Here is a 27,100-nt window from a genome sequence, read left to right as displayed (position 1 = left end):
ACTATGTCAATTCCTGCCTCTAGAGAATTTTTTCAGGACATAAAGGCAGTGAAAGAACATCTGTGGCTTATATAATATGTCCTATTTGTGAATAGAGAAATTCAAGTGAATGGATAAGTCTGACTATTCCTTAGAGCTTCTCTTTTGATATAGGTTTCACCAGAAGTGGGTTAGTTCACAGCATTCATGTTTGGCAGTATCTCTGTATCTAAGAACTTCATCGGTGAGATCGCATAGTGCTTAAAGGGATCACCTAAATGACGTGACTCTAAAATGTATTCCCTGTTAACTATGAGAGAAGCTCTATCTTCCCTTTTAAATGGGCTGTAGCCAATTTATAATTATCAGAACTATTTCTACTTAATATTATTCCTTATTTCTTCTCCTGCATCCCACCTAAAATAGGTAATGTCAGGCTCCAAATGCCATTGGTGTTTGACGGTGACTCTGTGTAAATCTCCCACTAAAACATAATCAGTGGATATACTTATTCGAAAACGCTATAGAGAGTAGCTAAAACTAACTCTCCATTTGGAAGTGACAGAATATAGAATCTTCAATTTAGGAGAGGCTTCATGTGCTAGTTCAACACCCCATCCGGGATAGGTATCTTGAAGAACGTTACATTGGATAACTAATGATGTTATCTAACTGTAGATTTATGTCCCATGACATAAATGGGGCAAGCCAGCATATTATCACAAGCTATTCTGGTATACTTGAACACGTGAAAAGAGAGGAATCATTTGAAATAAGTGACCCGTGGCTCAAGCCTGTAATCCCAGCACTTTGGGAGGCCGAGACAGGCGGATCACGAGGTCAGGAGATCGAGACCATCCTGGCTGACACGGTGAAACCCCGTCTCTACTAAAAAATACAAAAAACTAGCCGGGCGAGGTGGCGGGCGCCTGTAGTCCCAACTACTCGGGAGGCTGAGGCAGGAGAATGGCATGAACCCGGGAGGCGGAGCTTGCAGTGAGCTGAGATCTGGCCACTGCACTCCAGCCTGGGCCACAGAGCAAGACTCTGTCTCAAAAAAAAAAAAAAAAGAAAAGAAATAAGTGACCCTTCCAGCTAGATTTTTTTTACTCATCATCTCCTAGTGGCAAATCCAAGGATATCCCTTATTCCAATTTTTTTAAAATAACAATTCTATTTTATTTATAATATCAGAAAATTGACAGCTATCTAAATGTAGTTTAGGTAGAATATTATATAACCATTATAATTAACATTGTACAAATACAATAGAAAGATATCTATGGCATTTTTTAAAAATCAAGCTATAAAAAGGACATAGCATGATCATAGTTTTTACAAAAATAAAATATAAATACATATAAAAGAACATTTACAAGGTTATCCACCAAAATGTTCACATTAGTTTTCTGTGGGTAATGGGATTACAGGTTTTCTTAAAATTATATTTTCTAATTTTTTACAATGAAAATGTTATAAAAAGTAACAAATGAGAAAAAAAAGGCATTTGTTCCAGTAAAAATACTCAAAAATCTAAAAGGTGCCTACATTTTCATTACAGATTTCTCTTTCACCGTCAAGGAAAAAAGTATTCTATTTTATAAAGGAAATGTATTAAAGTTTGGCTTTCAGAAAATCTTCAAAAGTAAAAGTCAGAACAAGATGAAAATTAATGTCCAAATAGAGACTATTTCCTGTACACAGATAATTGGGTTATTGGTCAATGACTTTTATCTGCCCACTGATATGCAAAGCCTGCATACAGGAAAAAAAGTCAAAAGTATTTCTGAGGAATGGAGACAGACAGTGTCTCTTGGGCAAGGCTTATCTTACAAGAAGTTATGAAAGTGCTATGCAGGCCAAGAAGTTACAAACCTGTTATGTAAATTATATGAGGGAAAAGGAAGGGAGGAATGTTTGCTTAGAGATAAGCAGAGTGCACTTCCAATGAACAGATCTTCTGAGAACAAAGCCCTTAGTTATAGGTGGACTGGACAGGGGTTGGCAGAAGTTCTACTCTTACAAAAGAAGACCACAGCAAGTGATGTGGAGGAGGAAAAGGGAGAGATGGCAGTGACTGTTTTAAACATATGACTGGGAGACAGAATAGTAAAGGCAGGCTATCCAGACAAGCAATTCCACACCCATCGGACCTAGAGCTTGGACCCCAACACAAGCCAGGCTCGAAAACGCTGGTCGGAAACAAAACAGAATAAAATATTTTCCACCTTTCCTCCTTCATTGTGCCAAATGGGCTAGAAGTCATAGCATAACCTACCTTCCTCAGAGAAGAGGTCAAAAGAAAATGCCTGGCCAAAGGGAATCCATGTCCCAGCACACGTCCCTAAAGGTCCTCACGTCTGTTAACTCTCGAATGAATTTTCTGATGTCAGTGTTTCTTGAAATGCATCTGTTCTCTAGTAGAGGTAACATTATTTGTATTGCATTGAACAGGTTTTCTTTTTTTCTTTATCTTTTCTTTTCATTTCGTTGACTTCTGCAGAAGTTCAATTCTTGCTTGTTTTCAGTTTTTGAGTTTTCACTCCATTTGGGAGTTCAGTCAATTAGTTGCTGAACCAGACAACTTATTATAACTTCCTCCACTGGAGCCTGAAATATGTCTTTACTTTTGATTTAAATACAACATTGTAGGTGATGTATCAAGATTACTCACTTACTCACTACAACTCAAAGACACAAATGTTTGGAGAATTAAGTCAACTCTTTTGGAAGGTAATGGATAAGGAGCAATTCAGATAAAAATTGATTCATTTCATACAATCAATACCTTTATCAGAAAATAGACCATCATATTAGAGAAAGCTTTGGAGTCAGAAAGACTTGAGCTTGGATCTGGGCTCTGCAACTTACCTGCTACCTGAGTTTGGGTGGCAATTTAAACCCCTCAGCCTCAGTTTTCTCAAATGTCAAGTAGATCCACACATCTTACAGGACAGTATAAGAATTAGATGAGGCTGGGTGCTCATGGCTCACGCCTGTAATCCCAGCACTTTGGGAGGCCGAGGCAGGAGGCTCGCTTGAGCCCAGCGGTTTGAGATCAGCCTGGGCAACATGGCAAAACCCTGTCTCTACAAAAAGTACAAAAAATTAGCCAAGGGTAGTGGTGCGAATCTGTGATCCCAGCTACTCGGGAGGGTGAGGTGGGAGGATCACTTGGGCCTGAGAGGCAGGGGTTTCAGTGAGCCGAAATGGTGCCACTGTGCTCCAGGCTGAGTGACAGTGAGACTCGATCTCAAAAAAAAAAAAAAAAATTAGATGAACAAATGAATCTAAAGGCCTAGAAAATATGGTAGGATTTCAAAACAGTTTAAAGTCTAATTGACTGAATCTATGCTAGAAGAATTGGAACAATTGTGAGCAGAATATATGAAATCTCATGATAGTGGGGAATCCCTGGAGAAGTAAGCATCAGGAAACTCAGGTTCAGGTATGATCCATTTCTTCTCTGGTTATCTTTTTTATTTTTTCAGAGGTACTAGGAGAATATTGAACTACTTGCCCCTCACCTCAATTTTCTCTCTAATTATGCTGGTCTAGGACTCTACTCAGGTCTGGTGTGGAGCCCTCATTCTAATACAAGATGGAGCTCTTACAGGTCATTTATAAAATAGGTCAAATATCAAAAACAATAAGACTAAAAGAACTGGAACATATTTATTTTTATCATCTTTATCCTACTATAAGTCAAAAGTTGCTAGTTCATGGTTAAACGTTTGCAGAAAACTGCGTCTTTAAGAGTACCAAGGGTAGGAAATCAGAAAGAACAAGTTACTAGTTTTTGTTTTGTTTTGTTTTAATTCAACAAGGAAATAAACATTGAATGGTAGGGACTTTCTGTCTGGTTTCATTAGCTGTTCCCTCCCAGCGATGAGATCAGCACTTCAGAGAGGACCAGCCTTCCTAGCCTGGGAAAATTTCCAGTTAGACCTGGTCAATCCAAGAAAAATTCCCCTCTCACTCTCACCAATCACAACACGTTGGGTCATCATTGACTTTTCTCCAGTTTATGAAATAACCCAGTCATAACTTTCTGGATTTTTTTACATAGTGAAAATTTCCATTTAGTGTTTATCTCACATAGAACAAAGATTTTATCTTTGGCTATTCACTATGCAACTACGATTCAAAGATAAATTTTTAAAAAATAACTTGCTGCCTAAAGCTTAGAGCCTAGTAGAAGCATTAATGACTTAAGTATCAAATGTAAATTGGAAATATTTAAAATTAAAGGTTCTTATTGTATCACATGAGGTATGCATATCTATCATGGAGTATAATACAACTCTTGGAAATCATATTTTTAAAGACAATTAAATGACAAATAAAAATCTACAGAATATTGCTATGTGAAAAAGCAGGGTCCTAAGCTATACATTCCATGTGGTTTTTCAAATCCTGAAAAATATACAAATAAGCAAAGAAAAATGTTAGAAAGTAACATATTAAAATGTTAAAGGGGGTTTATCTCTGGAAGGAGAAGGTTTAAAAGATGTAGAATAATTCATCCAATGCACATATGCATTGGAAACACATGCAGCAAAGTGTTACGAATACTATCTCTGGCTCACTGGCTCCTGGATTATTCTTACTCTGTTTTTTATAACTTTCTAAATTTTCTAGTGTTCTTTGCTTTGGACATAGATAATCCTTAGGACTGACAGGAAAAAAAAAAGTCTGAAATATTGTTTCAAATAACTGAGCCAGGCTGGGGTGGTGGCTTACATCAGTAATCCCAACGCTTTGGTTGGGGATCCCCCGAGGTTGGGGGATCACTTGAGCCCAGGAGTTTGAGACCAGCCTGGGCAACATGGCAAAACCCCATCTCTACAAAAAATTTCAAAAACTTACCCAGCTGGAGTCGCATGGACTTACCCAGCTGGACTCCCATGGTCCCAGCTACTTGGGAGGCTGAGGTGGGAGGATCGCTTGAGCCTGGGAGGTTAAAGCTGCAGTGAACCGTGATTGTGCTACTGCAGTCCTGCCAGCCAGCCTGGGTAACTGAGTGAGATCAGGTCTCAAAAAAAAAAACAAAACAAAACAAAAAATTACCCAAGCTGGCACCTTCGAAGGTGACAGATAAGTAAATAATCATAGAAGGAAAACCCATCAAAGATAATAGTGACACAAAGTTCTTAGAAGGGCTACATCCAGGTCAGAGATCACTATATGTGTAGGACATGAAAATGCACTTGGTTTTTAAAGTACACCAAACAAGGATATTGAGCCAACTCATTCTACCTCGTTAGAAGGCTTTCCCTAACCAGCAAACCCACTGGGACAAACAGACTTCCACAAGATGAAACAATACACTCAGGCCAAGGGAAGTGCCTTTTATCCCCAAGGAAACTATAAGCTCCACTAGGTAAGATTCCATCCTCTCTTCTGTTGCAAATCTCACCCCCACTGGCTAACACTGAGTGTTCTGAACCGAATAGATACTTAATAAATGTGTATGATGTACACCATGCAGGGGATGGCAGAAGGACAAGGGCAGAGGAATAAGAAGAACATAGAGGTAATCAGTCTAACGTTGCCAACTGCAGGATACGTGGCCTTGATGATGACAGTATGGGAAGATTTTAGTGAGGACAACAGTGATAACACAGGCAGAGAGCTACTGCTTTGCTAAATGTTGCTTTAGAGAGATTGATCTTAATAATTATTTGGCCTCATTTAATTTTTCTTATTATCTTGTAGACCGTACATAAGAGCAAAAGAAGGAAAAAGAAATCTTCCCTTAAGCCCACTATGCAGGGAAAATGAAAGTAAATAATTTTTGTGTATATACTTGAAGAGTTTTTCTATATTTATCTGTTCATAATATCATTTTTCTACTTAAACAATGGAGTTACGCTGTCAGTGTTGTTTCACAAACTGCCTTTTACACGTGATACATGCAAGGATACCAATACGGACAATGGTGGCAACACTTACAAAGCACTTACATGTGCCATGCACATGGTTTTATCTGCATTGTCTCATTTCAAACTCACCATAGCCCAATGGTACAGGTACCATAATTATCCTCATTTTACAGATTAAGAGACTAAAACTCAGAAGGTTAAGGAGCTTGCCCAGGGTCACACAGTTAGTAACTGATAGAGCTCAAAGTTCACCAAAAGTCACTCCGTTTCCAAGCCTGTTTTCCACTAGTAGTAGTAGAGTTGCCACTCTACTTAGTTAATAATTTTCTTATACTTGAAAATTGCTAAATCTTACATGTTCTTACCACACACAAAAAATTATAACTAAGTGAGGTGAGGGGTATGTTAATTAGCTTGATTGCGGTAATCATTTTGCAACATATACATATGTCAAAACATCACATTGAACACCATAAATATATATAATTATTATTTGTCAATTATACCTCATTAAAATCTGGAAATAAATAAATAAATTCCTATAATGACATAATAGTAGCTGTATAAGGTTTTATTATTTAATTTATATTGTTAATTATTCACATTGCTTCCTTTTTGCTTGCTTTTATAATGATGACACACTGAGGGTTCTTGTAGGTAAAACTTTTATAAGCCTGAATTTCTTTTTCAGTATAAATTTCCAGAAGTGGGAATGCTCGATCAAAGAGTATGCAGATTTATGAATCTTGGTATATATGGCCAAATTCCTCCCCCACCCTAATGTTATACCAATTTAAGTTTCAATAGAATACCTGAAGGTCCATTTTCTCACAGGTTAGCAGAGGACTTTATAATTTAATCCTAAATAACTGTTTAAAACATGTGAGTCAGATATTTGTTTTAACATGGACTACTTTTTTTAAGTTGTGAGATTGGAAAGTTGGGGTGTGCATGTATAAGCAGACACTTATATTAGTTTCATCTTTGTCTTATTGCTCAGAAAGAGGTCTTCATTACAGATATTATTGAGGATTAATAGGTAAGAATAATGATACAAAATTTTCAAAATGGACACACCAATTATGCAACTTTTGAATTCCTAACTAAAGAGTAAAATAAACCATACTAGTTGGCTTCCAAAGTTGTTGACATGGTTTGACTGTCTCCACCCAAATCTCATCTTGAATTCCCATGTGTTGTGGGAGGAACCCAGTGGGAGGTAATTGAATGATGGGGGCAAGTATTTCTCACGATAGTGATTAAGTCTCAGGAGATCTGATGGTTTTAAAAAGAGGAGTTCCCCTGCACAAGTTCTCTCTCTTTGTCTGCTGCCATCCATGTAAGACATGACTTGATCCTCCTTGCCTTCCACCATGATTGTGAGGCTTACCCAGCCACATGGAACTCTAAGTCCATTAAAACTCTTTCTTTCGTAAATTGCCCAGTCTCAGGTGTGTCTTTATCAGCAGTGTGAAAATGGATAAATACAGTAAATTGGTACCAGTACAGTGGGGTGCTGTTGAAAAGATACCCAAACATGTGGAAGCAACGTTGGAACTGGGTAACAGGCAGAGGTTGGAACAGTTTAGAGGGCTCAAAAGAAGACAGGAAAATGTGGGAAAGTTTGAGACTCCCTAGAGACTTGTTGAATGGTCACGACTAAAATGCTGATAATAATATGAACAATAAGGTCCAGGCTGAGGTGGTCTCAGATGGAGATGAGGAACTTGTGGGGAACTAGAGCAAAGGTGACTGTTGTTATGTTTTAGCAAAGAGACTGGTTGCATTTTGCCCCTGCCCTAGAGATTTGTGGAGCTTTGAACTTGAGACAGATGATTTAGGGTATCTGGCAGAAGAAATTTCTAAGCAGCAAAGCATTCAAGAGGTGACTTGGGTGCTGTTAAAGGCATTCAGTTTTATAAGGGAAGCAGAGCATAAAAGTTTGGGAAATTTGCAGCCTGACTGCAATAGAAAAGAAAATCCCATTTTCTGAGGAGAAATTCAAGCTGGCTGCAGAAATTTGGATAAGTAACAAGAAGTCAAATGTTAATCCCCAAGAAAATGGGGAAAATGTCTCCAGGGCATGTCAGAGGTCTTCATAGCAGCCCCTCTCATCACAGATTGGGAGGCCTAAGAGGAAACTGTGGTTTTGTGGGCCGGGCCCAGGGTCCCCATCCTGTGTGCAGCCTAGGGCCTTTGTGCCCTGTGTCCCAGCCACTCTGGCCATGGCTGAAAGGGGCCAACATAGAGCTCAGGCCATGGCTTCAGAGGGTGCAAGCCTCAAGCCTTGGCAGCTTCTACTTGGAGTTGAGCCTGCCAGTACTCAGAAGTCAAGAACTGGGGTTTGGGAACCTCTGCCTAGATTTCATAAGATGTATTGAAATGCCTACATGTCCAGGCAGAAGTCTGCGGCAGGGGTGGGGCTCTCATGGAGAAATTCTGCTAGGGCAGTGTGGAAGGGAAATATGGGGTCAGAGTCCCCACACACAGTCCCTCCTGGGGCACCGCCTAGTGGAGCTGTGAGAAGAGGGTCACTCCCCCAGACCCCAGAATGGTAGATGCACTAACAGTTTGCACTGTGCACCTGGAAAAGCCATAGATGCTCAATGTCAGTCTGTGAAAGCAGCTGGGAGGGAGGCATGAAGTCAAAGGAGATCATTTTGGAACTTTAAGAGTTGACTGCCCTGCTTGATTTTGGACATGCATGGGGCCTGTAGCCCTTTTGCTTTGGCCAATTTCTCCCATTTGGAATGGCTGTATTTACCTAATATTTGTACCCATATTGTAGCTAGGAAGTAACTAACCTGCTTTTGATTTTACAGGCTCATAGGTGGAAGGGACTTGCCTTGTCTCAGATGAGACTTTGGACTGTGGACTTTTGAGTTTATACTGGAATTAGTTAAGACTTTGGGGGACTGTTGGGAAGGTATGATTGGTTTTGAAATGTGAGAACATGAGATTTGGGAGGAACCAGAGGTGGAATGATATGGTTTGGCTCTGTCCCCACCCAAATCTCATCTTGAATTCCCATGTGTTATGGGACAGACCCAGTGGAAAGTAACTGAATCATGGGGCAAGTCTTTCCCATGCTGTTCTCATTATAGCGAATAAGTCTCATGAGATCTGGTGGTTTTAAAAAGAGGAATTCCCCTGCAAAAGCTCTGTCTCTTTGCCTGTTGCCATCCATGTAAGATGTGACTTGCTCCTCCTGGCCTTTCATCATGATTGTGAGGCTTTCCCAGCCACGTGGAACTGTAAGTTCACTAAACCTCTTTCTTTCATAAATTGCCCAGTCTCATGTGTGTCTTTACCAGCAGTGTGAAAAAGGACTAATACAGTTGTAGATTTGATTTGCATAATTAATTAATTCTGCATATAAGAATGTCTTGAACTTGGGTACTCCCCTTTTTCCTGTGTGACATACATTAACCTCCCTAGTGCAACTCTAAATGGCATAAAAGAGTGCTCCATTTAATTGATTAATTCAAACACATTTTGGGGGAAACTTATCTGGGCCAAGTACTGTGCTGGGAAAAGAAAGAGGCGAAGAGTAGAAAGCAACCTGCAAATACAGTTTCTTCCCTTAAAGAGTAATTGTCTGTGAAAGAGTCAGATCTACAAACAGATTACAAGATGTCTAGATAAAGCATTAGGCAATAATCTGTATAGCGTGCAGTAGGGGCACCCTCAGTGCAACTGCAGAAAGTCACACTGAGCTGTCTGGATACCTATGGATCTAGGAGCTCTTCCACAAGGCAAACGACTAGAGACACACCAAGTATTCAGTACAATCTGCGGCTGAAAGACAAGGTTTATATGTCACTCTAGGAAGTTACCTTTTGGTGATCTCAGTGGTGAGTGAGGAGAACCACCACTGGGGAAGTGACAAATGGTGTGCAAAACTTTCCATTCTGGATCAAAATTATATGTGTATGCCTGCTTATAAAGAGTAGCAATGTCCCAATGGAGAACCAGGTAGAATTGGAGACCCAGGAATGTATGGTTGCAGCTCCATGTAAAAAGAAAGAATCTTAACTGTGTACGACCTTCAAGTCGACGGAAAGCATCAGACAGCATAAGGATATATCATAGATGTTGGTAAGTTGACACAAATGCACTACTAGAGGTGGACATTAATGCGAGAATCAGTCCATGAGTAAAGGTATTCAAAACTGTGTTCCCATCCTCCAGCCATGTAGATTGTTCAACCTGAAGTCTTATGTTGACGCTACTTGGGAGAATCTTTCCAAATACTGCAAGTTTTTATTGATGCAGACACTGAGTTCTAATTCCTTTTTAGAGCTCCAAACATCCTCCATTTGATGTAAAATCATCATCAGTTTAGGAGACATCGCTCAGAAGTGTGAGTTTCCTGAGATTTATAAAATGTCCTTAAACCATGGCTAAGTAAAACTGTTATAGAAAGTTCTAAAGCTGTAAGTTTTCTCCAAAATTATGAGTAGACTAAGGCAGTGAAGAGAACAATGAGCTCAACTTTTAGAAACCAGGTTTAAATCCCATCTGCTATTAATTTGCTGTTTGATTCTAGGCAGTTGACTTCAACCCCTGGAGCCTGAAAAAAATGATAACTCTTACCAGAACTACTTTACAGGGTTGTAGAAAGATAAAATAAAATGTTCTGTCTATGTACATCAATCAAGTTACAAACTCTACGAAGCATATTTCTTTTTTTTTTTTTTTTTTTTCTTTGAGATGGGGTCTCACTCTTTCGCCCAGGCTGGAGTGCAGTGGCACGATCTTAGATCACTGCAACTTCTGCCTCCCGGGTTCAAGTGATTCTAGTGTCTCAGCCTTGTGAATAGCTGGGACTACAGATGCCCGCCACCATGCCTGGCTAATTTTTGTATTTTTAGTAGAGACAGGGTTTTGTCATGTTGGCCAGTCTGGTCTGGAACTCCTGGCCTCAAGTGATCTCCCCGCCTTGGCCTCCCAAAGTGCTGGGACTACAAGGCATTAGCCAGTGTGCCTGGCCCATGAAAGCATATTTCTATTATCTTTCCTCCACCTCAATAAAAAACCCATCTCTTTTCCTCACAGCTGGTGCCCATTTTCTCCGTTTTCTTTTATAAATAAGCTCCTTGAAAGGAACATCTATATTCACAATCTCCAATTCCTTTCTTCCCATTGTCTTGAGCCTGTGCCAGCACAGTGCTGCATGCTCAGTTCTCAGGCATCATCCAACTCCACTCTCAGCAGCATCTGATCACTTTCTCCTCCTTGGAAGACTCCTTTGCCTGACTCCCAGGACACACTACATTCACCTAGTATCCACCCAGCATGCTGGCTGCTCCTCCTCCATCTCCTTTCTGGGTTCCAATAGAACCTGAGAGAAGTGGAGGAAAGAGGAAGTAATAAGAATATTCTGTTCTAACATGTTGATAATAAAGGGGTGCATTGTCTACAGAACATGTAAATGAAAGGAATGATTCTCATTGTTACCCTGTGCTAGAGATTGTAAGCGATTTCAGTGATACAATACCCCTCTCTGCTGGCGTGGGACCATTCTCACCACTCTCCTTCCCATTTGGCACACCACTGACTGGGTTCACTGCACCTCTCTAAACTCAAACATTCAGCATCCCAGAAGTCAGTCCATAAACCTCTTCTCTTTTCTATCTATACTAACTCCTTTGATTACCTCATTTGATTTCATTGCTGTGAATACCATACATATGTATATACATATACAAGTATATGCATATATAAACAGACATATATGTATACGTATATATGTATATACATATATATGCATACACATACATACATATATGATTCCCATATTTTATCTCTGGCTCTGATATCCTCACTGAATACCAGATTTATACATTTACTCCCAGCTTAACCTTTCAAACTTAACCTGTCCATAAGTAAGCTCCTAATACTCCTTCAAAAACTTGTTCATGTCACCATCTTCTCCATCTCAAATAAAGCCACTCTTTTCTACCTGTTGCTCAGGTGAAACTGTGGTATATACTTGACTTATCTGTCTTATTATCCCTCATTCTATATATCAGTCACTAGAATCAAAACATTCTCTTTCCTACACAACCAACTACATCCTTATCCAAGCTTCCACATCACTCATCTGGTTTACAGCAATAACTCCCGAAGAATCTCTCTTCTTCTGCCACCTCTCTCCCCACTTCACCCTCATCTGTTCTCATCAGACAGAAGGATGCCTTTGAAAGGTAAGTCAGACCATGTCATTCCTCTGCTCCAATCTGCAAATAGCTCCTATTTCAATCAGAGTGAAAATCAAAGCCCTTATTGTGTCTTACAGGGTCCTGCATTATCACTTTTCCCTGTTCTCATTCCACCATCATCTAACTTCTAACTTCATCCCCTAAAATCCAAAGATCTTTCCACTCAGTTCATTCCATGCCTTAGTTTTCAAAGATGCCAGGCTGGCAAGCTCTTACTTCAAGGTCTTTGCGCTTCCTGTTCCAGCTGCCTGGAACATTCTTTCCCCAATTAGTGCCTCACTGACTCCTGCATATCCTTAAGTTCTTTACTCAAATAATGCCTCATTCAACCCTAAGCACCCTCTCGAAAATCTAGCTCTCCATAACTTTCTATTCTCTTTCTCTGTTCTATTGTTCTCCATGTCTCATACATTATATATTTTACTGAATGGTTTTGTTTGTTTTCTGTCTCACTATAAATGTAAGCTCCTTGAATAAAGAGATTATTATTTTTGTTCGCTGCTGCTATTACCAGAACTACTTATGGGGTTGTAGAAAAGACACAATTTTATTTCCAAAACTTAGAACAGATATTCAATAGTTTTGAATGAATGAAACTTGAATAGATGTTTGAATTGAACCATTGTTCAATAAATAGTTTAAAATGAACGAATCTTGTTCAAATATCTCATTTTACTCTGAGTCACATCACCTACATACCTCTCTTGAGGCACAGAACTCTGAGATGCAAGTACAACTCTAAGCCAATTCCGCACACAGTCATACCCATGAAAATGAGAAAAGTTTGGTTATTTATAAAATGCCTTGGTGTTTGGAGTTGTGTACACATTAAATATTGCTCTGGTGACCAGTGTAGCCCTTTGCAAGACAAAACCTTTCCCTTCACCCACCAGGAATGCTGTGAAACACAGTGGAGTATGCATATATTTATGATTTTTTCAGTAATTTTTATTATGAAGGAATCCAGGGTCAGGACATCCAAGAACCTTCTATGTCTGTTCCTTATAGAGTGACAGCTTCCCAGACCAAAGGACAAGCGTTACATGCTAAAAACCTCCCCACATCCCACAAGTTAAGAACTCAACTTGTGCATCATCATTTTTCTAACATTCAGATAACCCAGAGGAATAGACTTTCTTGAGACAGAGAAATCTTTTCCATATTTTTAAATGAATCTTATAGGTTGCTTAATGTATTTCTAAGATACTTTTATCCATCTTTCTAATTCCACTGTATAGCACCACCTTGCCTTACTCACTTCACATGATACTGTCTATTGTATTCATATAAGTGCTCTATCCCATTCTTATTTTTTCTGTTACTTCTGAAAATCCTAATGTAGAGCTAAAGTGTGCCTACACAGACGTTCTGTCACTGCCGACTTACGAACTCAGATTACAATGAGCTAATAACCATGAACTAATGTCTGGTCAGTAGCTGTAATGCCCATCAAAGACATCATGTTGTGCCTGATCTGAAGCCCTGAGCCTGCCACTCAGCACCCAGGTATCTGGTGAAGACCCAGATTTCCAGCCTTATTCCATTTCAGTTCCACTCGTCCTATATTGAACCATAGTAAATGCTTTCTACTCTTCAAATATACTTCAGATAGTATTGACTTAGGAGTTTACTTAAACTCTTCTCTTGTGGAAAACTCTTCTCATGTCTATCGATCCAAAGCCCAGTTCAAGTGCCATTTCATCCTTACAATTATCTCTGACGGTAACCTACCTAGTTGCCATAAATCTCATCTTCCTGAGACCTCAACATTTGCTTTCTTCTTTGTCTTGAAATATTTATCATATTCTGTCTTGTGTTGTAGTTATTTGTGTATACATTTTCAATACTAGATGGTAAGCCCCTTTGAGAAAGGGTCTCTACTCTTTACCCCTAAGTCCCTAAGCTTAGGGTTGTATACACCATAGGTGACCAAAAGGTGATTATTATATTAGTGAGTGAATAATAGAAAGCATATCATTAACCTAGTTTCCAGGATTTCAGCAATTTGGATTCTTTAGAAACAGGGCATTATATTGCTATCCATGTGCTATCACACATAATAATTTGTTTTCTTGTTTTTATGCCATTGATCCATTGAGTAAAGAGGATTACCCTGCAAGTATCAACTGTCCTTCCTATTCTTTTGTAGGCACCTAAATATTATGCTGCAGCAGTGTCATCTTGCTTAGTACTTTAACATTCAAGTCACTGAGTTTTGATAGCTAGCTAAAGAAAATATCCTGAGTAGGTATCAGAGTCAACGGTATGTTCTACTGAAGTCATCATATATCCTCTACCTCTTACATAGTGAGAGGTTAGGGACAAATAATTAACTTCATCTCTTCCCTGGTGCGCTGGTAGCCTGGTCTGTCATTATGTAGAACTAGGTTTCCCTTGAAAGAGAATGATTGAAAGGAATCCTAATACCTAAGAGATTGCAAGAAATCAGAAGTGGAAAATTCAAACACTTGGTAGCCTAAATCAGGTACAATGGGAGCTGTGGAGGATGGGGGAAAATATGTTCTATCTATAGGAAGAAGATGCTGCCCAGCCCCAGCACAGGTGTTATTCATGTGGGGATGTGGGTCCATCATTATCAGATCTCTTGATCTTCCTGAAAACAAGATATCTGCATTTTTTACAGGACATTTCCTAGATATCAAATACTTTGGAACTAGTTTTATCTTGTTTAACGTGGCAGCACAAACAAAGCACATCTGCATGCTGGATTCACCTGTGGCTGCTGCTCTGCAACTTCTGGAGTAAACGAATTCTTGGACTCGACGCTGCCATTGGATGAAACAATGTTGAATAAAACATCAACTATCACTTCAAGTTTTAAAAGTATTGAACCGAGGGACACTTATTTAGAAAGATCTCAGAAAATATCAAAATCCAGACAGGCTGAAGAAAATGAAGATGCCACCACTTCTTGCCCATCTCCCCATCTTATACCTAAGAAGCAGCTCCAACATTTGGCTGAAACGAACATTCCAGAAGAACCAAGTCAATAAAGACAGAAGCTTCTCTGACAAATTTCCCTACTCTAAAGGGCATGATACCATCTCCAGTAGATGCTAAGCAAAGGCCAAAGTGCCCTAAAACTCTTAATTGGAAGAAATCTTAAAGGACATCTGGTTACAGTCTCCAAAATGACATGGCTAATGTTTCTGCTTGGGATACCCAGCACCATTCGCTACACATTGTGGGCAATGAAAGAGTAAGAGACTCATATGTGACTTACAGCTCCAATGATACTGGCTGTGTGACTTGTGCATATCACTTCATCTTTCTGGGCCTCAGTTTCTCTGTTTTGAATAAGGTAACGATTAAATGATTTCTTCAGGATCCTTACAGCCAGAAAGACATTAAGAATATGTAAAAGTTCCAGCCTGACCAACATGGTGAAACCCCATCTCTACTAAAAATACAACAATTAGCCAGACATGGTGGTGCGTGCCTGTAATCCCAGCTACTCAGGAGGCTAAGGCAGGAGAATCACTTGAACTCGGGAGGTGGAGGCTGCAGTGAGCCAAGATCGCGCCACTACACTCCAGCCTGGGCGACAGAGCAAGGCTTTGTCTCAAAAAAAAAAAAAAAGAATATATAGAAGTCTGCCAAAGATTATGTAGCATTACAACCCACTGCATTTGTGGTGGTCCCAAGGGATGAATATTGGCACTGTCATAATAAACTCAAACAGACACACACACACACACACACACGCACACACGCACACACACAGAGGAAACATTTACTTCCACAACTAAGAATGATATAACCTTTTGAGCATGAAAAGAAAAATGATAGCTAAAATTAGCATCTCAAAAAGTAAACTACATAATGACTGAAGATGAGATTTCCTTAAAACTGTAGAACAATGAGATATGATGATAGCTGTCACAAGAGAGGAAATTGCAGGAGTCAATTTGAAAGGATTTGGGGGTGTTTTCCCCATTGAGATTTGCTTTTCTACAAACCACAGTGTGACTGAAAAGCTAAAACACTTCCCCAGGGCCTGTATGATCTGTGCCTCACTATGCTGCCTCTGACATTTGGAGAGTGTCATTTAGCCCCAAATTAAAACCTGCTTATACAGAGATCTGGAGGATGTCTCAGGCGCCAAGTAGTCATCACTGTCTCATTTACCTATCACCTTTCAGTTTACAACTCCCCTTTACATACATGCCCTCATTTGTTCTCTAAAAACAGCACTGTTTGATGGGACCTATAGATCATTATAAAATTTCCCTCAAATGAATTCAAAAATAACCCTCTCAAACTGCCTGCAAAGAAATAATCACCTTTTGTTTGCCATTTAACAGTTCAGAAAGGCTTTTCACTTCTTTTGGTTTTGGGGGGTAAGGTATGACCTGCTGGGTTCTATAATAGAGGAAGAGGGAAGAAGGAATCAAATCTAATCTTGGCCTTAGCCTGCTGATCCAATTGGAACAAATCACTTCAATTGACCAAGCCTCAGTTCACTAAGCTACCAAATGGAGAAAATTATACCCATCCTACTGCACTACAGGGCAGTTAAGATCAAAATCAATATATAGATAAGTATGTCAAGTGGCTTTATAGGCTAAAAAATGCTAGTCTACAAACCTTATCAACCCTGGACAGTAAGGAAGAATAGGGGAATTTCACATGGTAATGCAAAACTACAAACCTAAACCAAACTGCAAGTCAGTGGGGGAGGTGACCAGAAACTCAGCTTAGGGGACAGGAGCAATTGGTTCATAGAGGAACAACCCATCTCTGCAGAACCAGTGACAAGCCACTTGATCTTACCTGACTAGGCCGGTCCTCAAGGCTCTTCTTTCTCTTCCTGGACAAAGGGGGCTAGACCACAGATAGTGGCTAGGAGAGGTGTGATTGGCTAGATAAAACCAGGCAAGGCAGCGCCCTGTGCTGTGACCCCACTCAGTCTGAATCTCACTTCACCAAGTAGGCTGAGAGTTACATTCTCACCCTCAAATAGTCAAATGAAAGAACTGAGGATGTTTACAGGGTGGAACTCAACCTGTCAGAGGCAGACAATTGGCTTTGTGGGTGGGGCCTTTCTTGTTCTACAATGACACACCTTTACCTCCTGTCGTCTTCCTCAAGAAGTCCTGCATTTTTCTGCCAACTCCCTCTAATACACATCCAGCCAAGGGAGCAGGAGCAGGAGCAGGAGCAGCCTACCATCCATTCCTCGATGGCTTCTGTATGCCTCCAAGTAGCTATAATAAAGCTTCAGCCTGAGGCCTACACTCCTATCATTAATATTCTTTATGATGGCTTGATGTATTGGATATTTGTGATTTTCAGCATCACTACCACTCTTGTCAAAAATGTAGAAGACATGGAGAGCAGTCTATCTGAAAACAAACACATGTACACACAGCGTCTCTGGTCAGCATTCCTATTAGGAAATGTACCACATGATATTGTCTCTATGTAAGTGTGTATCCTTCTCCGTAGACGAGGAGCCCCTTGAGGGCAGTGCTACATCTTATTCTCTCATATACTCCTCACAAAATCCAGCAGACAGTAAGTAATAAATAGATACACATTGAATTAATGATGATCTATTAATTTCTATTTAGTGAATCCTGATCTGTCATTTAATGGCTTTGCAGCCTATGACAAGTCAGAATTTATCTTTCTGAGGCTTTTTAATTTTGGTTATCTGTAAGTTGAGAGTATCATTTCTCCTTCAGAAATGCAGATAGAATTTGAAAGGAAGCATATGAGAATAAACCTAGGATAAGATTTGACATAGCAACGGTGCTAAAAAAAATGAAATAGAATCTTAATGAACACATTCTGAAACCTAAGCAAGTGTGTTCTACATACAGAGTTGGTATAAAATAAAGTATGAACTGCACAAGTAGGTGGATTGCTGGAAGAAAGGAGAGCACAGAAAACAAAATGCTGTATGTGTATCATTGAATTTCAATTTTCTATCCTAAATTCTCTACTTCATTCAGCAGACTCTGGCCAAATCAGATTGTATCTGTTTGACGGCTGGAGGAACGGAGGTGCACTGACAAACTAGACTGGTTGAATTCCATTCTTTTCAAAGAAAAATAACTCATATTCACCCTTCAAAAAATGTTGTTCAAAGTTCCAGGAATAGTGAGGTCATGAAAAGATTCCACAGGAAATGAAGTGCAAACTGGCAACTTACCACTCAAGAGAGGTCACAGTGACCAAACTCACCCCTAGAAGAGGTCACAATGAATAAACAGTCCTTTTACCTGCTTCCACCATGTCGGGGACATCATGTATACTAACTCAACAGTAGTTAACTAAGCAACTACCTTGGGCTTTCTCAGTTATCCACGTAGACAGGGATATGAAAATGAACCAAACACAGTCTCTGACATAAGGAGTTCAGGAAGATAAAATGTGTAAGTGAATTAGCATTGCGCAGTACAGAAGATGATGAGCACCACAGACAAGATCATAACAGGTACTATGGCCATCCAGAGGAGGGAGCAACTCCAGGAAGGCTGCACAGCGGAGGAGGCAGCGTTAGATCCGGGCTGTTAAGAAGAGCTAGGATTTCAACAAGCACAGATGGCAGAGTTGGTTATAAATGTTATTGGTGAGACGGACTCAGCCACAGTTACCTGATCAAACTGATTTATGTCCCCTCCCTAATGCAGACCCCAGGCTGAAAAGAGAGTTTTACAGAACTGGTATCTAGGTCACATCACTTAGATGCCGCAAAACTACAGGGCAATTAGAAATAATTGCGAGGCAAATACTGTTCCCACTCAGCTCCAAATGTCTTTATGATGGCTCAGGGTGGGGGCACAAAAGGCGGGAGGAGTGGAAACATGCTGGATCCCAGCCTGGTCTCTTAAGAGAAAGACTTAGCAATGCACTGCTGTTTGAAGTATGCGATTTTAAAGGGCAAGAAACTCTGTGAAAAGACATCAGTTGTTCACATGGCATCCATCTGATAATCGTCAGGTTTCCAGTGGCCACTGAACACTCCTCCCAGCTCATGCTGAGCTCCATCATACTGCGGCCTGCAGTAACTGGGGCAGGAAACATAATACATCCAGGAGGGGCACAAGCAGTACGAGTAATGCCACATGGAGAACCTCAGCTCCGGTCCCTGTTCAGCTGCTCACTGGGATCAGAGATGAGTAGCTGAGTTTTCCCCAAGCCTTGGTTGCCTCTTCTGTGCAATGGGAATTAGACTACAGATCCCACCAACCTCCCTGGGCTGTTGAGGTTGATGAGCTCCTGGAGGTGATAAGAGCTTCGTAAAATTCTAAGTATTGGTATGAATGTGAAGCAATACTATTACAGAACATATGGCTATATGTAAGAATTCATTTCATGTCTATATTTCCAGGCATAGCAAAGGCTATGTACAGATCTCCCAGTGGACAACACGCTCAACAGCCAAGGAGCAGGGAAGCACAGAATAATTTTACCAGATTGGCCCTCAGAGATCATTTCTCTCTGTGTCCGGTCTCTTCTGTCTCTTCTATAAGAGCCTTTACAGGCCGGGCCTGGTGACTCACGCCTGTAATCCCAGCACTTTGGGAGTTTGAGGCGAGCAGAACATCTGAGGTCAGGAGTTCAAGACCAGCCTGGCCAACATGAAACCTGTCTCTACTGAAAATCCCAAAATTAGCCGGGCACACTGGTGGGCACCTGTAATCCCAGCTACATGGGAGGCTGAGGCAGGAGAATCGCTTGGACCCAGGAGGTGGAGATTGCAGTGAGCCAAGATTGCTCCACTGCACTCCAGCCTGGGCAACAGAGTGAGACTCCATTTCAAATAAAATAGCTTTTACAAATTATTCTTCTTCCTCTTCTCATTGAGCTCTACTGTCTATGAGAAATAATGTATGTTGTTACTTATTTAGGTTAGGAAACACTGGTACGTTAGAATCCCTCTTCTGCCATTTTTCAGATGGGGATGGATGACCACACAAGCCAGCCTCCTCCCTGAACTCGGCAGGGCTGTTCTCTTACACACTGCCTGGGGCAGCAGATGGGCAGGAGGAAGTACAGGTGGCGTGGATCCTGGTCAGGTATGAACCAGAATCACCTCATGTCCAGGTCTCCCTCACAGTGGATCATGCAGATAAAAACTGGTACATAAACATGCATCACTGGGAGTAAATAGGTAGTGTCTACAAGAATCCCATATCTCAACTGCCCAGATAAACCCCTTGTCCCAGGAGTCTTTTGGGAAAGAGGAGTTCAATGACAATGAACAGATACTGGCAGCAGTTTTTGAAGTGAACAGGCACTAAGCAGTATGAATTTCCCCTTCTCTTGAGTTCCAGTAGTACACAGCACACGTCACTAGTACTGCCCTCTTATAGTTTTCTTCCCCGATATGCATCTGTCTACCCTCTTTAAAGATAAGGGCCATGTCCTAAACAAGCCATTCTTTTTAGGACCTAGTACATTACAATGCCAATAGTAGGTACTCAAGTGATACCTACTTTGATGGATGGGTGGATGAGTAAATGAATGAATGTATAAACTACTCTGTTTTCCTTCACAGCCCTACGAGGCCTCGCAGCTAGAGAGGTGACATTTCAGAGAGGGAGAAACAAAAAGCCCCTTCTGCTTTTGACAAGGGACTAAATTCAGCCCAAAGCATCTTTTTTTCTCTCTCTATTTACTCCGGACAATCTGTCCCTTATCAGATGAGCTCAAGGCTGGTTGGAAATATGCATATTTTATTTGAAAATATCTGCTTCCTCCAGTTTTGTTTTGCCACATAGACATTTGTCTGCTTTGCTGTATGTTGTGTATCAGATAGGACTCAGACAAACTGCTTTGGCTTCCGAAACTGTTTTGTTTTCTCCATTCATTTATCATTGGTCTCATTTCCTTCCCTGCATCTCACTCTTATTTCCAAGTTCCAATTTTATCCACAGTGAAAGAGAACAATTTCATTGTTGCACAGGTTCACTGAGGGCTAAAAAGGGCACTGGCATGGAAGTTAGAAAGCCTAGGATCTAGTTCCCATTCTGCCACTAACAAGCAATGTGACCTTCAGAGGATCGCCTCTTCTAGCTTGGCCTCTATTTCTCCTTTGCAAAATAAAGTCTGCTCTTGACAGCCACAGAATCTAAGTGCAATACTTCGAGACTCTATGGATACCAATCTGCTAATGTTGCACCATTTTCCACATTTGTTACAGATGGGGAAGAATTCTCGTACGTTTTTGGCTTTGGTTTGAGACCCAGCGAGGGTCCTCCACTCCAGATCCTCACCTGACTTTCTGATCCACCCCCGCCGAGAATGGCTTCATGGGCATGCAACCCGTGCAGTTACACAGGCCTGCAGGTAGACGGGCTTGTGCTTGCTTTTGTTCTGCTGTTGTCATGTTGAAATTCTTAATAGTTCTTGAACAAGGAGCCTGGATTTTCACTTTGCACATGGCCTCACAAACCAGTCCTGCCCCTACTCTTATGCTTGCACTCCCCCAAAGTAAGAGAGAACTAAGAAAGAACCAGGAAAAGGAAAACAAGGGTGTACTTTGCCAGCCATTCATGGCAGGGAGAAGGACTCCCCACAAGGCAGAGCATCACTTTGAAACTCCCTTCCTTACAAATACAAAGCAAAGACAAGACAAGGCGGGAGAAGGTGAAACTTGCCACAGTCTCCACCCCATCACCCTTCCCCGTCTTGCTGGATGGGAGGTCTGACTCATGCCTGGGGTGTGGCTCACCATTCCTGCTAAGCACCTGGGCTCCTCCCGGTTCACAGGGCTCAGGAGGAAGTGTGGGTTACCCTGGAGTGGATGGGGAAACCATCCAGTCACCTCTCAATGTCACAGCGCTAGATGGAATCTCAGAGCAGACTCAGGCAACCATCACAGCCCACCTTCGTTAGAGAAAACACCGCGTCTGATTGGAGATGTACTGATGCCAGTTCACACCGTGAGCAGCTCCCACCTCTTCTTGGCATTAATTTTGGATTTTCTCCCCCTTTCTGCATCTTTGGGGTCCACAGGGGAAGAAGTTACTCCTCTGTCACACAAATAATAGTCTCACCCCCAGTTCAGTCACCAGCAGACTCAGATGCCCAGTATATGGTCGAATTAAATTGAAAATGACCCTGATATTTTAAAACCTCAGTAAGATGAAACTATTACCATTGAATTATTATTTTTTTCTTCCTACCTAAAATTCTTCTCCTAACAGCTTGAGTCATTTTACATGTCTCATCAGGGAAGAAATTAAAGAAGGAAGAAGAACCTTGACAAAATTTAAACATAAATGAAGAGCTAGTGATAAATTACAATGCAAATAAGATAGGCTTTTGAAACGCTGAGACATCAAAGAAAGTATGAGGGACACAAGTTAAGATAAAAGGTATTATGCATTTCTGTGTAGGCACCGAGAGTTACCTCCCTAGTTCACTAACTCCCTGGGTGTGCTCGGCAAGTGTACCTTTAGGCAAGTTTCCCTCGGGATCCTTTGGCTTCCTTGTCAACAAATTAAAGCAGTTTGGACTTGCTCAAAGTGAGGTCTCTTCTAGGGTTGCCATTCTATGCTACTAAGTATCAAACTGTTATCACCTTCATGTCAGTGTCCCAGCTTAAGGAGTGATTTTTAAAGTAAGATTGCACTCTAGAACCTAAGTTGGCATGGCAATGTAATGAAAACAATGGAACAGCTCAATTCACAAACTTGAGTTCTGACCATAGGAGTTGAACCAGAGAGGAGGTTCCTATGGCACTCACCCATCAGTACAGTCCCTTGAATTCCCATTTGAAGACATTGAATGCTCTGTTCTCTTGGAATGTGAAGTTTAAAGGGAAATGGTGGACTCTAAGGCCAAGGCCGTATTATTGAGGGTCTGGAATGCTTAGCTAAGAAGTTTATGTTTAATTTTCATCTTTGTTATGTTGTTGGGGACTCCCCTCAGTGATTCTGTCTTGACATTTGATGATTTCTTTTGAACTGGACTGCTCTCTGGGTTTCCAGAGAGCCCAGATCACCTGGGGAGAGGGAGGGAATCTTCCTTTTGTCTGTCTTAGTCCCTGACCAGTTACAGCCCTGCTTCTGTTCCTGTAGCCTAAGGGATTTTCCATATGGGTAACACTCAGTGGCCACCTGAATCACACTGTGAGCCGTTTCCACCTCTTGGCAGTAATTCTGGATTATTTCCCCCTTTCTGCATCTTTGGGGTCCACAGGGGAAAAACTTACTCCACTGTCAAATAATAGTTGTACCCCCAATGCAGTGACCAGCCTGAATCAAAGACAGGCCCAGAGTCCAGGGCTCCAGTATCAGCGTGGATCTTTATGCCAGGGCATCCTTTAGTGTCCAGAAAGAGCCTCTCACCCCGAAGACAGCATTTGATGCGCAGGTCCCTGGACACCTGCCTGAGAACCTCATATTAAAAAATGTACATGCCCAGGCCCCTTGATTTACTGCATTAGAATCTCTGGGGGGTAGGCCTAGGAATCTCCAAGTCAACAAGCCTTGCCAGATGGCTGTTATGCACATAAAAGTTTGAGAACCAGAGTGTTACAGTTTCTCCATCTACCGTGACAGTCATTTAGAAAACTCCAACCCAGAATAGACCGTACAAAAGCTCAGGGGCAAGAACCTGTAGGGTGAATCAATCTTGCTGTACGGAAACGGCAGTAAAACCTGTGTGTCTGGAACATTGGGCGGCAGGCAAAGTGGAGGGTGTGGTAAGGTTAGAAGGCAAGTAATTTGTCCATGCATGACCCGCGATTCTTTCATTTTTACGTTGCTCCTCACTGTGTGATATAAGCGTTCCTGGGTAAACTCTAAGTTTCAATACCCTCCATCCCAAATTCTCATAACTGGATATCTGTACTCTGCTGACTTACTACAGGTAAAAGAGCTTCTTGCTTAACAACAGTAATAAGGGTAAAATGCACAGAGATGGGGGCTGGAGCTAACTACATTGTACAAAGGCCCAGAAAAGAGAAATCCTGAAAGCTTTTGTGAAGGACAGGAGTTCAGCAAAGCCCATGCCCATTTCCAGGGACACTCTGCCACAGGAAGGGTGAGGACAAGCTCCAGCTCCTCAGAGTTTTCTTAAAGCACGTTTGGGACCCCAGAGGACATGGGAGCTGTGGAGGGAACCTGCCACACAACATGCCATATCCGTTTTCAGAGGGTGTCAACACCCTCCTTCCCACACCTGCTGTTCCCAAATATCACAACCTGATTTTTTTCTCCAACCTCCTGTCTTGATGATGATGATTAAATATTCATGGAATGCTGCGATGCCAGCATACTTTGTGAAATTTCAGATACCTTTTTTTTTTTAAAAAAAGGGAAGCTTTTATATATTTTTTTAGCTTATTTCAATTTTGAAAAGAGGTAAAAAGAATAACAAATGCAATGACTAGAAAAGTAGATAATGAACAAAGAAGCTAGTATCCTAGGTTTTCACAATCGTGTTTTAAGCCAAAAAGTGTCCCACTCTAAGAAAAAAAGTAGGGTCCAGGCTTGGTGGCTCACGCCTGTAACCCAGCACTTTGGGAGACCGAGGTGGGTAGATCACCTGAGATCAGAAGTTCAAGACTACACTGGCCAACATGGTGAAACCCCATCTCTACAAAAATACAAAAATTAGCCAGGCATGGTGGTGGGTGCCTGTAATCCCAGCTACTCAGGAGGCTGAGGCAGGAGAATCACTTGAACCTGGAAGGTGGAGGTTGCGATGAGTGGAGATCATGTCACTGCGCTCCAGCCTGAGCGACAGAGAGATACTCTGCCTAAAAAAGAAAAATAAAAGAAAGAGAAAAGAAAAAGAGCAAAACTCAGAATTTATGAAACAAACACATGAAGGAACAATTGTTCACCATATTAAAAAATCTTCTCTTTTACCATGAGTTCCATGTAAGTAGCAAAGTTCCCAAATTCATGCAAAATACAAGTAAATGTATGTAGATATCTATGTCTTATTTATTATGCAAAAAGTTTACCTTATTTGAAAAAAAAAATGCATATTTTTTGAGAACCAAAGACGATTAGCTAAAAGTATCATCTTATCCACTTGTTTTCAGAATGAGTCTCAGCGGGGGTCCCACCAATGTGCATCAGGGACTGCCCTGCTAGACAAGCAGGGCCAAGAGTGTAGAGCCGAAGGGTGCTCACTCCAGCCCAACCCCGGCAACCCTACTGCTATTCAGGAATATATTGGAGGTACCTGTAAAGTCGTGGAGAAGCCCTAATGGCACACATAGAAGCCTAATTCCTTAATTTTACATTCTGGGAAACTAAGGCACAGAGGAACGTGACTGCTACAAAGTCATTATCTTGAATTTTAACTTCAGTCTGGTATTTCCTTTTCACTGGAACTTGTTGCCCCATAAAAGTCATCATTTTATTAAAGAAGCAGGTTTATCGCCTATGAATGTTAGGGTTTTAAGCCTAAAACTGGTAAATCATCACAATAACCAAAACAATTGGCTATAACAAACTTGACATTTTTAAAGGTCTTCAGATTAGCTGGCCTGTGTCAGAGTTGATCACAGTTCTGTCTTGAATCATAACACAGATAACTTGAGCTAACACATACCAAAATTTTATTGAAAATACTAACTAAAGCAAGGTGTTATCAAGATGAATCAATGCCTCAGACAGAAATAGTCAGAGAAAAAATTAAGAATCCCATTTTTTTTTGTTTTGTTTCATTTTTTGAGACGGAGTTTCTCTCTTGTTGCCCAGGCTGCAGTGCAATGGCACCATCTTGGCTCACTGCAACTTCCACCTCCTGGGTTCAAGTGATTCTCCTGCCTCAGCCTGCCTAGTAGCTGAGATTACAGGCACCCGCCACCATGTCTGGCTAATTTTTTGTATTTTTAGTAGAGACGGAGTTTCACCATGTTGGCCAGGCTTGTCTCGAACTCCTGACCTCAGGTCATCCACCCGCCTGGGCCTCCCAAAGTGCTGGGATTATAGGCGTGAGCCACCACGCCCGGCCTAAGAACCCCATGTTAAATCAACTTGCATCTTAAATTTATTTCTAATTATTTAGCAAATACTTATGCAGTGCTTATCATGTGCCAGAAACTGCCGTAAACCCCTTATAAATATTAATCACTTAGTTTCTACAACAACCCTTTAATGAAGGTACTATATATTACTGAAATTTTATAGGTGGGAAAATTGGGCACAGGGAGAGATCTGGTTCTCTCTCCGAATTTCCCCACTTGTATCTTATGTCTAGAGTAACCTGGATTAATCTGTTTTTGAATGATCCCCTAGGGGTTTCTACCTCTGTCTTTAGCTTTACTGTCCTTTTAATTTGGAACATGAAATGCTGTTTTTCTCTCTCTTCCAAACCAGCCATCAAAGACCCACATGTTATTATCTGGCTGTTACTAGAGTCAGATGTAAACCCCACCACTTCCAAATTTTGATAGCAACTCATTGTATCTTCATTGTCATATTACTTACCCTCCTCCTCAAAAAAGGCTTTCAATGTTTCCTCATTGCAAATCAAACTGAGTACAAAATTATTATCCTGTCATTAAAGACTTGTAACAATAATGTTTCATCCTTATTCCCCATTGTTTCTTTTTGCATATCATATACTCCAGCCAAACTAAACCGTCAGCATTTCCCAAATACGTCTCACAAGCTGCCACACCCCTGCTTTTGTCAGAATGGTCCTTCTTTGGCCAGGTGCGATGGCTCACGCCTGTAATCCCAGCACTTTGGGAGGCCGAGGCGGGTGGATCACGAGGTCAGGAGTTCAAGAACAATCTGGCCAAGATGGTGAAATCCTCTCTGTACTAAAAACTACACAAAAAAATTAGCCGGGCATGGTGGCAGGTGCCTGTGATCCCAGCTACTCGAGAGGCTGGGGCAGGAGAATCACTTGAACCCGGGCAGCAGAGGTTGCAATGAGCCAAGATCACGCCACTGCACTCCAGCCTGGGTGGAGAGAGTGAGACTCCGTCTCAAAAAAGAAGGAAGGAAGGAAGGAAGGAAGGAAGGAAGGAAGGAAGGAAGGAAGGAAGGAAGGAAGGAAGGAAGG

The 27,100-nt window shown here is 41.2% G+C and overlaps 1 protein-coding gene across 3 annotated transcripts in view; it reads right to left on the bottom strand.

Moving 5' to 3' along the window:
* Window positions 1–24,620, bottom strand: part of TPRG1 (tumor protein p63 regulated 1) — a 156,423-nt gene extending 131,803 nt beyond the window's left edge. The window contains exon 1 of one of the 3 annotated variants that reach the window (XM_017956049.3): window positions 22,519–24,620. The gene's annotated coding sequence lies outside the window, so the exon portion shown is untranslated. The other 2 variants (XM_017956042.3, XM_017956045.3) reach the window with 2 other exon arrangements.
* Between the last annotated feature and the right edge of the window lie 2,480 nt (window positions 24,621–27,100).

This window comes from Papio anubis, chromosome 2 (assembly GCF_008728515.1).
Source record: "Papio anubis isolate 15944 chromosome 2, Panubis1.0, whole genome shotgun sequence".
NCBI classification, from domain to species: domain Eukaryota; kingdom Metazoa; phylum Chordata; class Mammalia; order Primates; family Cercopithecidae; genus Papio; species Papio anubis.
The sequence above is the reverse complement of the archived record's forward strand: the minus strand, read 5'-3'. Positions and strand labels throughout refer to the sequence as shown.